General features: G+C 36.8%; 1 long non-coding RNA gene across 1 annotated transcript; it reads right to left on the bottom strand.

Moving 5' to 3' along the window:
* Positions 1–2675: 2675 nt before the first annotated feature.
* Positions 2676–5399, bottom strand: LOC111518072 (uncharacterized). The gene is made up of 2 exons (XR_002723910.2): positions 5197–5399; positions 2676–3257 (listed from the first exon to the last, which is right to left on the bottom strand). It is a non-coding gene; the product is annotated as an uncharacterized lncRNA (long non-coding RNA).
* Between the last annotated feature and the right edge of the window lie 9383 nt (positions 5400–14782).

Here is a 14782-nt window from a genome sequence, read left to right as displayed (position 1 = left end):
CCTTTTCAATGACAGGCCCATTGAAGTTTCTTTGACATACCCTTTTCTGGGTCATTCCATCCGCTCTAATTCGGCTGAAAACTTCCCTATTTTCAGGAAGATTCGCAGGTTCATATTCGCACCAGGCCCTCTCAACTGCAGTTTTGATTACAGTTTTATTGTCTTGACTGGTGACTGGGATCTTTACTCAGATATTTATCTATGTGTGTTGGTTTTCTGGCCCAACCAACGAACCCAAGAAGGCGATTGTTTCTGGTATCCAGGTTCCATTGTGATTTTGATTTTTGGGTTGATTTAGAAAGGAGGGCGATCTGTTACGTTGCTGATATATCACGCACGTATGAAGGTTTGGAAAATTTCAGGAATTGAGTTAAGTATGGAGTGATTACCTTTTCGTATTGAAGGAGAAACAATATCGATACTATAATCATCATAGAGGTAGGTAGGTAGCTCTAAAGTGAGTGTGTATATGGTGAGTGGTGTTTCGGGTCAGATGGTGTAGTACTCCGTGGTGCAGATCCGTACTCTGCAGATGTGCAGAGTACGGATCTGCCGAACTCAAAGAACCTGATTCGGTCCCCAGCGGGGCAGGCACACAGTATATGCTCTGCTGATTAATAATTTTCCAGACGGAGGCGACGTCTTTCTACAGCCCACGTCTCTACATATGATGAATGAAATGACAGTGACCTGCAAGAAGGCCTGTTAGACATTGTAGTTCATCCCTACTGTAGTCCAAAAACTTTTTGGAATCAAGCTTCGAAGGTTGAATAAACGCCTTGGAGTGAGCCATTCCTGGAAGATTCTGCCAGAAGTCCATAAATCTTCTTTCCATACAGGTGTTCAGTGTTTGTTTGGCAAAGCCCAAAGCGATGCCAATGACAGGTTGTTGTCCAATGAAGCCGCTTGCAGTACCCTTCTTTGCAAGAGAGTCAGCAGCTTCATTGCCTTCCAGGCCAGTATGGCCAGGAATCCAGACCAGAGACAATCTGTTAAGTCTTTCTATCGAGGAGAGTCGTTTTCAGCAGTTTGCTACCAATTTAGACGTTGCTCAGTAGGATCCAAGAGCTTCCAACACCGCATGACTGTCCGAGAATATTTTTATTGACTTGTGAGTGAGGTTGGATTTACCCAAAATCTCTGCACACAATTCATCAGCGTGAATTTCCACTTGAAATACAGTCGCATAAGTTCCTAGGCAGGTAGATAACTTTGTCTTGGGTCTGCGACTGAAAACTCCTGCACCAGAACCGGCAGGTGTTTTTGATCCATCTGTGAACCAACAACTATCTGCTCTTAATTTTTCCTTCTCCCGGAGGATCCAGTCCTCTTTACTCGGGAATAGCACTTTATAAGGCAGTTCGTAGTTGACAGTTGGAAGCATTAAGTCAGAGGTCATTTCCAGAATGCTGTCACTTCCAATGTCAACCAACAGTCTGTTGTACTCTGCATTGAATTGATTTGTGCAATTGACAATGTGCACAAGTCTGTATGCAGTCCATCTAGCCTCTCTTTCCAGAAAAATGTGAATAGAAGGTAGATCTACTGACGGTGTGGTACTGATGGCACAACTGATAGCTAGACAAGCCTGTCTCTGTAAGCCAGAGAGCTTCGCTTGAGCCTGTCGATTTGCCGGTTTGATAAGCATACTGGTGGTTATTCAGGGGGGATGCATATAATGCTACACTCCTGATATGTCCGTCCAGTATCCTCTCAAGTCCTTTCAGCAGGAAGGATGTAAGGCTGATTGGTCATACCAATTTGGGGTGTGGGTCTCACCGGCCCACTTTAGGTATATATACCACCCTTGCTGTCAACCAACTGGGTGGTATATAGTTCCATTCCAGACTAGCTCTATACAATTTGTGAGTTTAGGTAAAATTATTTCCAGTCCGTTTTGAAGAAAAGCTGGAAATATACCATTCTCTCCGGGAGATTTGAGGGCTGAAAAGACTTGATAGCCCATTCAACTGCCGTGCTGTAATAACTTCTTTTGCGACGTCCAGTCGTTTTTTTTGGGCGTTTAGCGCCCTTGAAGATGGGCGATCTGTTGTTATCAAGAGTCAGATTTCCAGGAAAGTGGATTTCTATCAAAAGCTCTAACGTTTCTTCACTAGAGGTCGTAAATGTTCCATCGGGTCGTTTAAGCGACCCAATTTCAGCAGTCGGCTTTCTAGAGAGAATCTTGTGAATTCTTGTGCTGCGAGGTAAATCAGAGATACTCTCACAGAACTCCCTTCAAGACTCCCGTTTTGCCTTTATAATTTCCTTGTTGTATGTCGTTAGAGAGTGGTTTTATAAAGCTCCCAGTTACCTGACTCTAGCTCGATTGAATAGTCGTCGAACTTCTTTTCTTTTACTTTCCAGGCTTTTGTTCCACGAAGAAGAGTTGCGGTTATCTCTTTTGGCCCTCAGTGGACAGTTCTCATGATAGGATGAGATCACTGCTTCGTGAAATTACGTCGTTACTGTATCCATATCATTATAAACTGTGAATAGTACTGAATCCGTCCTCAAAGTACGAGAAACAATGTCGATACTATAATCATCATATAAGTCTGTTTGGATTGTTGGCTTACATTTCTTGCGAACATTATGCTATCTAAATTATTTTTATAAAACCAGTACTCTGGGTAAGGGCTTTTAGTAATGAGTGGTAAAAACATTGCACACCCTAGAGATGATGGAGATGTTCTTCGACAACTCTTTCACATATAATCATACAAATAGTAAAGTATTTGCTCACACCTTAGCAATTATAGCAATTGGTACAAAACTGTTATAAGTGAAGAGTTCATGATTCAAAAACCACAAAAAGTTTCACTGATTACAATAATGTTCAAGGACAGTCACATACTCCATCAATGCAGTGACATTGAGGATCACATGATTTGCAGAACCATCTACATTCCGAATCGAAGTCGCATTGACCAAATTCAACTTTTCCTCCTCGAAAAATTGATATTCCAGTAGACTTAGTGAGAATGAGTGTCCAACTGTGGTGGTTCCGTTTTGAACTGATAGTATTTCCATTATTATTCCAGGAATAAAACTTTTGTTATCCTGATTATGATTTTTCCACGGAACTATTTCGACGTCATGAGTGAATTCATTCAAACTTCGTGTTGTCAACTCAGAGATGAGATGGTAATCTATTATTTCCAGTAATGAATTTAACCCTCTTCTCATTCTGTTTGATCTAAATCCTTCGTATGGCCAGGAGAAATGTGAACGATTGACCCTACTTATCACTGAACCTGAAAGTACAAAAAAGTTAGTAGATATACAGAATAATAGATATTCTGTCAATTTCCCAAAAATACCATTTTCATGAAAATAAAATGATGATGATAATGAGAGGTGGTAATAATAGTAAAAAGAGGTGATAGCAGTGAAGAACTCTCTCCACGTCAAGTATCAGCACAAACTTCGACAGATCTGGTCATCGGAACTGTTGGGGAAGAGCAATGTTGCCACTACGAACATGCTCACCGTTCCTATTTTACTCTACTCTTTTGGAGCAGTGATTTGGACTAGGGAGGAGCTGTATCAACTCGACGTGAAGATCCGAAAAGTGATGTATCACCATAGATGCAAAGATGCATGTTCCGCACGACTATGAGGGAGCAGGAATCGGATCATTCCTTTTTAAGAGAGCTGCCCGTGAAGCTGATAAGCCCCGTTTGATTTTCGACACTGAAGAAGGTTATTACAACTCTGCCACCGAGTTGAAACCCGTTCAGCAAAAAGCCCACAGGAAAGCCGATAATATCCTTTTACTTTACTGTTACTATTCAAAATCACGTGCTTTTTGATTAAACTTTTCAGGAAATCATCTTCAAATACAGGTGTAGTCTGATTTAAAAATTAGGCATCATTTTTGGCGACAATATTAGACTTATTGGCGACTGGAAAGTCAGGACAGATGATTGTTGCAGTGGGTGGGAAATGGTTGCCTAGCAACGACGAGTTAAAGCCAAAGACTGCCTTTAGGTTTAGAAATCGCACGTTCAAAGAAAAAATGAACACACGAGCTATCTCACTTCATCCTCTTCCCTTGTTGACATTCCTTGAACATTCCATGAACAATAGATATTAATTAGTAAACAAAAACTGGTGAATATTTGATCAGGATTGAATTCGGGTGATCCTCAACTGAGTGTGTATATTCTTTTAACATAAATAATAATTGATTATGTTAGATAAGATACGAAATCACGATTCTGATAAGTGGGAATCGGCCTGTTCAAAATGTACTCTATCGCATAGTTTCTGTTTTCAAACAAAGTTCTATTTGTCTCTTCAACTATGATATAAATATAACGTACAGGGGACGACTTCTTCCCTTTCGAAAACGATATCTATGGAAGTGACAAAAAACCAATCCTCGAATTACAAAGATCACCAAGGCTCCCCAATATGGTCACTTGCAAATAAAAGCTTTGACATTTGTCCTCTACCTACCTCTTCAGCTTTAACTGAACGGCAATTGTACGAAGACGGAACATTGGGATCGACAAAAGATTAAATCCACGAAATTTGAACATAAACGAGGCTCCCCCCAAAAACAGTGGTTATTGAAATGATAAATATCAAACTTCACGTGACTGTTAAAAAAATAAGATGAATGTTCGAATTTCGCGATTTTTTATGTTTGTACACCCATCCCGAACATATGTTTATAGTTTCAGCTGTTCAGTATGTTTAGTTTTTTAGTGAGAGGTAAAGTTAGAGGTGATCTGCATGTTCGGCAATTTCTGCTATCGTAAAATATTATTCAAAGGATTTGCATCAAACTTTTTGTAAAAAATGGAACAAAGTGCTCAAACACACTCGAAATATTGGCAGTGGCATACGGCGATTGTATGAGGTTGGAAAAACGTGAATGACGAGTTTCGCATCACGATAATGCACCTGCTCACTCGTCATTCTTTGTTCGTGACTTTTCGGCTGAAAACAATACTGTAATCATTTTTCAGCTACCGTATTCACCAGATCTGCCCCCTGCGACTCATGGAGAGATCCATGAAAGGGATGAAATAAAACCAATGAATAAATACATATTTTCTGAGAATGAAAATTCACCCTATTTTAGAACAAGCAGCGTACATTTCGAGCTGGATAGTTACAATGACGAATTACGAATTAATTTTTTGCTTCTTCTTGATACGTAGTGACTTCTTAGTAATAATTTACCTTCAGTTTTGTAAAAAAAGTCTCCCACTAAACAAGACACTAAACATATTGTAGATAACTTCATATTGTTTCTGTATAACACTTACATATCTTGAGAGCAAGTAAACCATTTATCGGGGCTTCCTCAATACTATCAGTGTAGGGGAGTTTTTTTAATCCGATTCGCCTGGGAAATACATAAATAAACATTGTAGACGTTTAGGTCAAGGTGGATCACTTATATAAGTATTTATCTGAATGTTGCGTTTCATTTGATAACATTTGCACAATGCTATCTAAAGGAAAATAAATGCTTCGGGTTAGTTTCTTCATGACCCAAAACTATTTTCTTTAAGGCTGCCCATAACTTTGAAAAATGGTAGTGCTTGATGATTTTTAATTAGTTATTGTTTCGTCGGTCGGTCGGTGACCGGTCGGTTCGACGTGGGTTCTTTGTTCACTCACTCAAATCGACCGCCTTGTTGGTCGGTGGTTCAAGCCCCAGACTGAACGACCGATTTTCACTTGCTATCTTCCAACCCTTGTTAGAAATCACACGTTAAAAGGTAAGACCTCGTTAGTTCTCAGCTCGCACAAGTTTCGATCTCCGAGGGTTGTTGTTCGTAGAGGTGCGACAGCCAGTTAACGGAAAAAACAGATTTTGAACAGATTTAAACAGATTTACATTACTGTTTTTTGCAAATACGACTGTACTATAGGAAGTATTGGAGCGTTTTCAAAAGAAAACTGAAAATATTGAATTGCGTTATTGCAATTTGTCGAAGGATTCAAAAATGAATTGCACTTCCACATTGCCACTTTTCCCTGCTACATAATTTTACCTTTTCAATGAATACGTTATAATTTTTTTTTCGAAAAATTGGAGATATTGAAAGAAATAATTCTCATCGTAACAGGCTATGACTTCGATGTTTCTAAATTCGATTTTCAATTTGTTATACTCAATGACATTTTGTTATTGTACAAGTCATTGAGTTTTTGGCAAAAAATGGTTTTCACGAATGAAGAAAGAGATATGATACAAATTTATTACAAATACGATAGAAAACAGTATCGGATATGTATTAAAACGTATATCCCGAAAGACGACAACCACATCGAACTATGTTCAAGTTATTGGATTAAAATCTCACCGAGTTTGGTTCATTCGAAGAGCCGAGAAAAAAATACGGACACAGAATGGACCAGGAAACTAAAGAAAATTTGATAAATAAGGTAAGTTAGACATTGCGTCTTTTTCAATAAAAATTTATAATTTGCAGATAAACATGAACCCGGGGAAATCTACACGTCAAATTTTCTTCGAAATGAATATATGTCATACAAGTGCTTGGAGACATCTCAAAAAAGCAGTTTAAAATGTTATAAAATACACATATACAAAAAATTGCATCCAGGTGATTCAAAAGGCGATTAGAATTTTGTAAATGGCTAATAAGAAGAATGATTTTCCTGTTTTCCTGGAAAATGTAATTTGGTCAGATGAAAGCATTTTTACGAATTTTGGGTTATTATTCAATCGAAATAACGATCACATTTGGAGCATTAACAACCTCAGGCAGTTCCGAGAAATTCGACCTTAAGTGCGGTTTAGTATTAAGTAACCTGTGGGCAGGAATTCACAAAGATGAAATTTTGGGTCTTCATTTATTTGACGGAATTCTGAAAGGAGAAACCTATCACCAGTTTTTAATGTCGATTTTCGAAGGCAATTGGGATGATCTACCTTTGGCTAACTATAACAACATCCAGTTTCAACATGATGGTGCTCCACAGCACACTACCAGACAAGTATCTAATTACCTGACTGAAATGTTTGGTGATGAATAGATAGGGAATGATGGGCCGGTGAGGTGGACAGCAAGGTCTCCAGACTTAAGTGTTATGGATGCATTCTCATGGAATACACTGAAAAATAGAGTTTATGATCAGAGATACTATGAAATTATTGGGGACCTTCAACACAGCATTGTTAGAGAGTAGGAAGATTGAGGAGGAGAGAAATTTCTTGCAGTGAATAATATTCGAAAAAAGGCACAGTTGTGTTTCCATGAACTAGGCCAGCATAGTTTCCGATATCCCAATCGTGAGAATTGAATTTGAAACACCCTGTATTCTCATCATGCGACTGCGGTAGACGAATGTGTTGAAGAAACCATATTGGTAGACTATGATGAACCCCTCAGTTTTCGACTTCAGCTCACTCTACCTTGGGTCATGGTCTTTGATAAGTCAAGGTCTTCAATGTTGTTGAAGGAGACCCCATACATCCGCTTATACTAATATTGCCACAGGAGTGAAGTATTCTCTGCCAGTCCAATGTGGGATTTGAGATTGAATATTTTGCATGATCGCGGATCATGCAGAGAAGTGGATCCGAACTCCTGATAATTTCACAGTCTCCATCCAGAGTAGAGTAAAATTGAAACGACAAGTGTATTATTAGCAGCAACTTTCCCAACTAGCAATTTTATATTTTATAATGGTTCTGAAAATGTTTCAGAGAAACAAATTATAAAACTGTATTTCTCCCAGAATGTATTCAATGTGTTTATAAAACAGCTATAAGTAGGAAGTAGGTAATTGGTACCGTTTTATAAAACATTATAGTCTTCAATAATATTTTGTAACGCCTTTTGCAAACACTACAAAACAGTTTTATAAACATTTCGGCAATTCCTATAAAATTTCTGTAACACTCTTAAAAATATATATAAAAAATTATTGAAATACAATTCTATAAAAGTTTTTTCAGTAATTTCAAGTAAGCGCTATAAAATATAATGCAGGCGCGAGAAGTAATTTTGTTTTGGACACTAGTAAAATATAATACATATGTCACCAAATGAAAACTAACAAATAGAAAGGTTGGGGCCATTTTAATAATTTCACTTTTGTACGTATAAAACCGGTAAAGACATTGTTTGTGCTTCAAAGATTGATATTTTAACTGTGAATGAAATTTTATTGACAAATATATAGCCTATTAGAAAAATTTAAGCGCGGCACCCTTTTATCAAAAGTTTTGGAAGAAATATTAACTATACAAAAGTTCACTCTGTCGACGTATTCATTTTCTAGTTGCAAATTAATTCAGTTTGTTCTAAATTATAAAATCTTATAATATCTATGTACTTTTCATCTGCAAATATTACTATATGCGCAGTATTTCATATTTTCAACTCATCTAATGTCAGTATTACGAATTGCTATCATTTCAAAATGGCTTCGTTCTATAATATAATTTGGTATCAGTAGCAAGAGTTTTAATGTATTTTAGCTTATACGTTACCTCTATAAAACTGTTAAGAAACACTTAGTTCTAGGAGTGATGGTATTGCGGCAGAGTCAGACTACTTTTGAAATTATAGATTTCTATAAAAATGAAGACTCGATTTCCCACGTATTGTTTGGATAAATATTATCTGTCGCGATGTTTTGGCTAAGAAGCTAAGAAGCAACAGCGTGAGACCTTCCATCAATTTCACAATGGAGAAGGAAATCCACAACGAATTGCCATTCTTGGACGTTTTGGTGAAGAGGACCGACACTAAGTGGGAAACATCTGTATACGAAAACCACTCATACGGGACAATATCTGAACCACGAATCCAACCACCATCAATCGACTAAAAGAGGAATCATCAAGACTCTATTAGACCGTGCTTTTGGGCTCTGTAATACGAAAGAAGGTCTCGAGAAGGAACTAGACATCATCAAAAATGATCTTCAACGGAATGGCTACTCCAAAGCGATGGTAGAAAAGACTTTGGCTAGAAGACAGCAGGAGCCTCGCAATTATCGAAAAGTGAAGTTGCGTAAGTTAGCTGACATTGTAAATATGTCAAAAGAACGTGTTGGCTTCATATTGCATGAGCATTTGACTATGAGAAAGCTCTTTTCAAAGTGAATGCCGCGCGAGCTCACTGTTGACCAAAAACAAAAACGTCTTGATGATTTCGAGCACTGTTTGGCATTTCTAAACATAACAAACCGGAATTTTTGCGTCGATATGTGACAATAGATGGATCATAGATCCACCACTTCACTACGGAATCAAAACAATTGTGATCTGAGTGGAGAGAAACTGGTGAACCTCCAAAGCTCACGAAAGCACAACAGTCGGCCTCGACATTTTGGGATGTGCGTGGTGTAATATTCATCGACTTTCTTGAGAATGGAAATACCATCAACAATAAATATTATATAGCGTTATTGGAGCGTTTGAAAGTCGAAAATTGCGGAAAAAAAACGACCCTATTCAAAGAAAAAGAAAGTGCTGCTTCATCAAGACAATGCACAGTGTCACAAATCAATGAAAAAGATGGCAAAATTGCATGAAATGGGATTTGAATTGCTTCCGCATATGCTATTTTCGACAAATTTATATTCCTAAGCTCTCGAATGAAGCGGTTATTGCATAAATACTTTCACGGTGAAGGAGACCTCGACTATCTGGGGCCTGGAATGCCTGTTGTGATCCAGATTCAGGGAACTGCACATGCTGCACATTTGAAGAACAGGGAGTATTAAAACTGGAGAGAATCATTCATCAGAATACTGAAGGATTCCATTACAGTAAAAAAAACTAGAGGAAACATAAGACAGATTGTTCGATACAAAAAAGATTTAGATGATGATATAGAGGATGACAATGGAGGTGAATAGACGAAGATATAATACTGCAGGATATAAAAGAAAAAGAAGAAGAACCAACTGCAACTATTAACGACCTCGATAAACATGAAATGTCACATGAATTCAATAAAAATAAGGAGAAAGAGCTGAAAATGATACCAAGAACAATACCGTGGACAGGCCAATGGACAGAAATGGATACTCACACAATCATATTGGAGTAAAACAGTTATCAATACTAACTTATGTATTATTTATCAATATATTGTGAATAAAGAAAAAAAATTAAGGCCAATTTTGAGCCAAAAGATAAATAAATCGATGGATGTAGCCGTTTCTACATGGTAGGAAATCATAATGAAGAAAAGAGAATTGAAACTTTCTAGGTTTTTCCACTTTTATTTGTGACTAACCTAACTGTAGTTTCGTCCTATACGGACATTTTCAAACTCATACAATAAGTATAAGTGGTGAAAAACATATAAAGTTTCAATTCTCTTTTCTTCAAAAGATAAATCGTTCTACAAAAGTGGTATTGAAATGTTAGAGCGGCGTTGGTATGATTGTGTGGATCTTGATGGAAATTATGTTGATGAATGAAGCCAATTTTGAACAGAAAAACGCGGTTTCTTTTTGTCCTGGGACTTGTCAGCCAGGTTAGGAACTCTGAAGAACTCTGAAGAATGTAGAGTCAATGGCTATCCATCAGTGCAAATTTTGATGTCGGAAAGATAGAAGAAATATGGCTAAATAATAAAATTTTGCAGAGTGAAACTATTTCGAGAGAATCTTAATCTGATGGCTTTAATTACTTCAAGATGTTGCATCAACTTTCAAATATTTATTAGTTAATGAAGCTAAATGGGATTTTGATCGATGTTTAATAAGGAGTTTAATTTCAGGTAGATACACAATTTATTGCTTTCACTTTTTGACCTAATCGCTTCATTAACGACATTGTACAACCACTTAGTCCAGTTAATGTTTTCAACAGTGAATTGAAGACATACGAAATAATGAAAATTGGTACAGAAGGTAATATTCTTGTATAACATGTTTAGGGTAATGAGTTATTATTTTTAACATATATATTCAATTATGCTATGAAAAAATTGAGTTGATTTATTTACACTGAATCCACATAAACATCGACAATATTAAAACCACTGTTGTACGTCAAGATGTACAAGAAGTGATGAATTTCCAATGCTTGCCTCCCGAAAAAAGGAGGGTTAGTTACTGAACACGAGACAAAGGAATGATCTGAGGTCCGGAGGATTGAATATAAAGAAAGCTTCACATATATTTCAGGTGTAGTATTGCCAACACCATCGCCAATATAATCCAATGTCCTTCGTGATATTAGCCAGGAGAATAGTTGTTTCTTGGTAGGTGTTAGTCCATTAACCTACAGTGTAGGTGAGTCGAGACTGGCCTGAACAAATTGTTCTTTTAGTTGATTTGGTTAAAGATTTCTGTTGAAAAATTAAAAATGATTTTGATGAAAGTTACATATTCTGTTGCTAATATTCCTAGATGCCTGCAGGGAGAATACCGCAGGGCAAAATTTTGCCATAATTTCCTGAAATAAAGTTTTTGTGATTGATTCATTTGAGAAAATTGCAGCTATATATTGAAAGGATGAAGTCGAACAGGTATGTCGAAATTTTTGGTTATTTGTAATCTTCTGGTGAAAGAATGTTCAATCATTTCTCCTGCCACCGATAACTTTGAGTCTTATCAGACGTATAAAGAAGCAGAAGATAAATTAACTGAGAACGGTTGGAATAAAAACAAAAAGAGAAAGAACAGGTAACGGAAAAGTGGAAAGCAAGTGAAAAATAGAACCAATATCAGAATGTACTGAAATGTGTATAACAATTAAAAATCTAAGAATAGAAGATGAAAGACAGGTAACAAAATACTATATTTAAAACCCACATAGTGGAAACAAGGAGTTAGACCTAAGAATATTTGGCACAACGTGATCGCAAAGAATAAAAACAAAAACGTCATTTGACATTAACATGATCTGAAATATCAATGAGTTTTAAGAAAAACACAGCAAAATTGATCGAATCTAATTAAAATTTCATAATAACTCAACATCTTCAGATGAACTGAGGTTCTTATTGAATATATATGTGTGATTCAAAATAGAAAACCGATTTGGTCAATTAAATTATTTAAAAATGTAAAATCAGCAAGATGTGTCATGAATATTATATTAATTTTTGTTTCAGATGATGATCTGATCGCAATTTACCGATCATGCTGTTTTAGTTGGCTATCAGAGAAGCAGACCAGATGGGTTATGTTATCTCAGTACCTGATTTTTCAATTAATACCAGTTTCGGCATGTATTGAATTTTCCTATAACGATACTTTTTACGCCAACAGGAAACATTATCCACATCTGATTGTTTTACAAATGGTAAATATACTTCTCACTTGCGTACTGAAATTGATGACAAAAGCAATCATCATTTGAATGTATGTTTTGTAAGAAGTTTGCGGTTGTTCTGACGTTGATTTTTTCAGTAATTAGAGTGATTCGCTGGCATCACTCATTATACCCCAGTAGAATAATACAACCAGTAGGCTCTCTTACCACGTGATCCGCCCGAGTTGCCGGGGACCTTCAACCGTTCTTAGGATGAGATTCTCATCCAACGCGTTCAGTGCTATAGTATCGAAGGATTCGACGCTCCCACGGGCATCGTATTAGTCATAATAAATGGTCGGAAACTTATATTGTGTTTAGTTTATTCGCTGTTATTATTGTTTTTAGTTTTTGTAGTTGGTTATTGTTGTTTGTTTAATTATTAAGTGATTAGAAAGTGGGGGATGTAAAAAATACATTATTATATGAGCGCACGTCTGTGGTAGAAGAACGAAATTTGTTCCGCACTTCGTTTCGAGGTCACCGAGAACTTTGTGAAATTATGAATGAAAGTAGTGGGAGTGGACTGGCTGATTGATTTTTACTGTGACTATACTATACAGATATTTCACCAATATTTCACGAAGGAATGCAGCTGCTGCAGCGCCAATAGATTACTTAGTAGAGCGTTGAAGAATTGGGTGATACTCCAATTGTTGCATTCAGACTTGAAGGGCGTGAATCTAAGGATATTCAACAATTGTCGTTACAGGAGCTACTGATAAAAACATAAAGCAAATTCAAATCCAAGATAGAGTGGATGTAAACATTAACATGCCCTACGCACGTGATATTGAAAATCCCAAGAATTAGCCAGGGTCGTATTCAGAACCAACATATTGTTGATGGCAAATGCTATATCATACTTAGGAAAACTTTTTTATAATAACGAGTGAAATGCATGAGTTTTGCAGTTTAACGGGAAAAATGCAGATAATTGTGTAATATAAAAAGATTTTCATTGGATTTTTCACAGCGCACTCAAGCATTATATGAAAAGAGACGTAATTATTCCTTTATTGATAATATTTATTTTATGTAAAATCAAAAGGAATATTAATCAAAATTATTCAACTGGATCAATTTGTCTCTTCATCAGTAGTGTCATCCTCACCAATCTGAATTATCAGTGGCTCGATTTGTGCCTCTTTTATGTTATCAAGCTTCCACATCTTTGTCTCGACTTCCGATATCACATGCCGAACACACTTCTCCCATTTCTCCGCTGTCACTCTTTTCAAAGCCTCATTAAAAAGTACTTTGAGATCTGCAAATTTGAACGTGGTGTTATGCTGAGCTACAAAATTCTTCACATCCGCCCATATTAACTCGAAGGGATTGACCTCGCAGTGGTATGGAGGCCAACGAATGACAATTTTGTTTTGGCCTGCTGCCATCTCATCGACTATATTTTTTTGGTATTCAAGCTTGCGCTCCTTGACAATTTTTAGTAGCTGTACTCTTAGCATTGAGTCTTCAAAGCTAATATTCTTTGATCGCAGCCAATTTTGGATTTCAAACTTCTTTGAAGGTTGAAGATCCTCCTAGATGAGGTCACAGTTTCATCGACCCATACTTTAGGGGTAGTATGACCAGCATTAACTCAGGTTTCATCCATATAATAAATTGTTCTCTGTTGTTCCCTATAATATTTCATTTTGGTCAAATACTCTCTCCTCCATAACACAATTTCCTGTCTATCTAATAATTAACTATTGCGCCCTCGTTTTTTCCATACAAAATTCAAATGTTTCAATACTTTATGGAATGTTGACCGCTTAAAACTTGGCAATAAAACATCTTCATTTATTTCTATGAGTACTTTGTCTATCGTGGGTATTTCATTTCTGAAAAAGTACTCATGCACTTTCCTCATGATTGCATGTTTATCAGCATTATCTATTGATTTTATAATGGTTTGACGATTCTGATTTGTAGTCGGTTTGGAAAATGTATGATTTTGTTTATATTCCCGTAAAACATTGTAAATCGAAGCGCAACACACTCCAATTTTATCAGATATTTTCGATACGACTTCGTCGACAGTCGATGTCTCAATTTCTTCCATCTTTCTCTTAAACACATTCAAAATCACTTCTATCATCTCAACACTCAAATGTCTTTTTTTGGATCGTTTCCTGGCTGGACTCAGAGGATAGCTCACAGTGTCATCAGCAGTGTTTGTACTGGATATCTGGGAAAACAACTTTAAACAATATACTATAACGCATGCCACACAAACACGCAAACGACTGATTACAACCCTGTGCTGGTACCGAACTCGTACCAAGAAGGCGAATTCACCAAAGAACGCTGCCCTTTCCATCTGACACTGGGCGATCACGTGAACATCAGGCTTCGGTTTTGTTTTGTTTTACTCTATCTTGGATTTGGATAGACTTTAGACGATATAGAGAAAGCAAAAGACGATGGTGTAAATACATTCAAGAGTATTTCTCGAGACGGACGATTTGTCCCAGGAGTAGGAGCCACTGAAACTGAACT

Source organism: Leptinotarsa decemlineata, unplaced genomic scaffold (assembly GCF_025532065.1).
Source record: "Leptinotarsa decemlineata unplaced genomic scaffold, Ldec_3_MD MMD2_tig00001719_RagTag_RagTag, whole genome shotgun sequence".
NCBI classification, from domain to species: Eukaryota; Metazoa; Arthropoda; class Insecta; order Coleoptera; family Chrysomelidae; genus Leptinotarsa; species Leptinotarsa decemlineata.
Note: the sequence above shows the minus strand (reverse complement) of the source record. Positions and strands in the feature narration are given on the sequence as shown.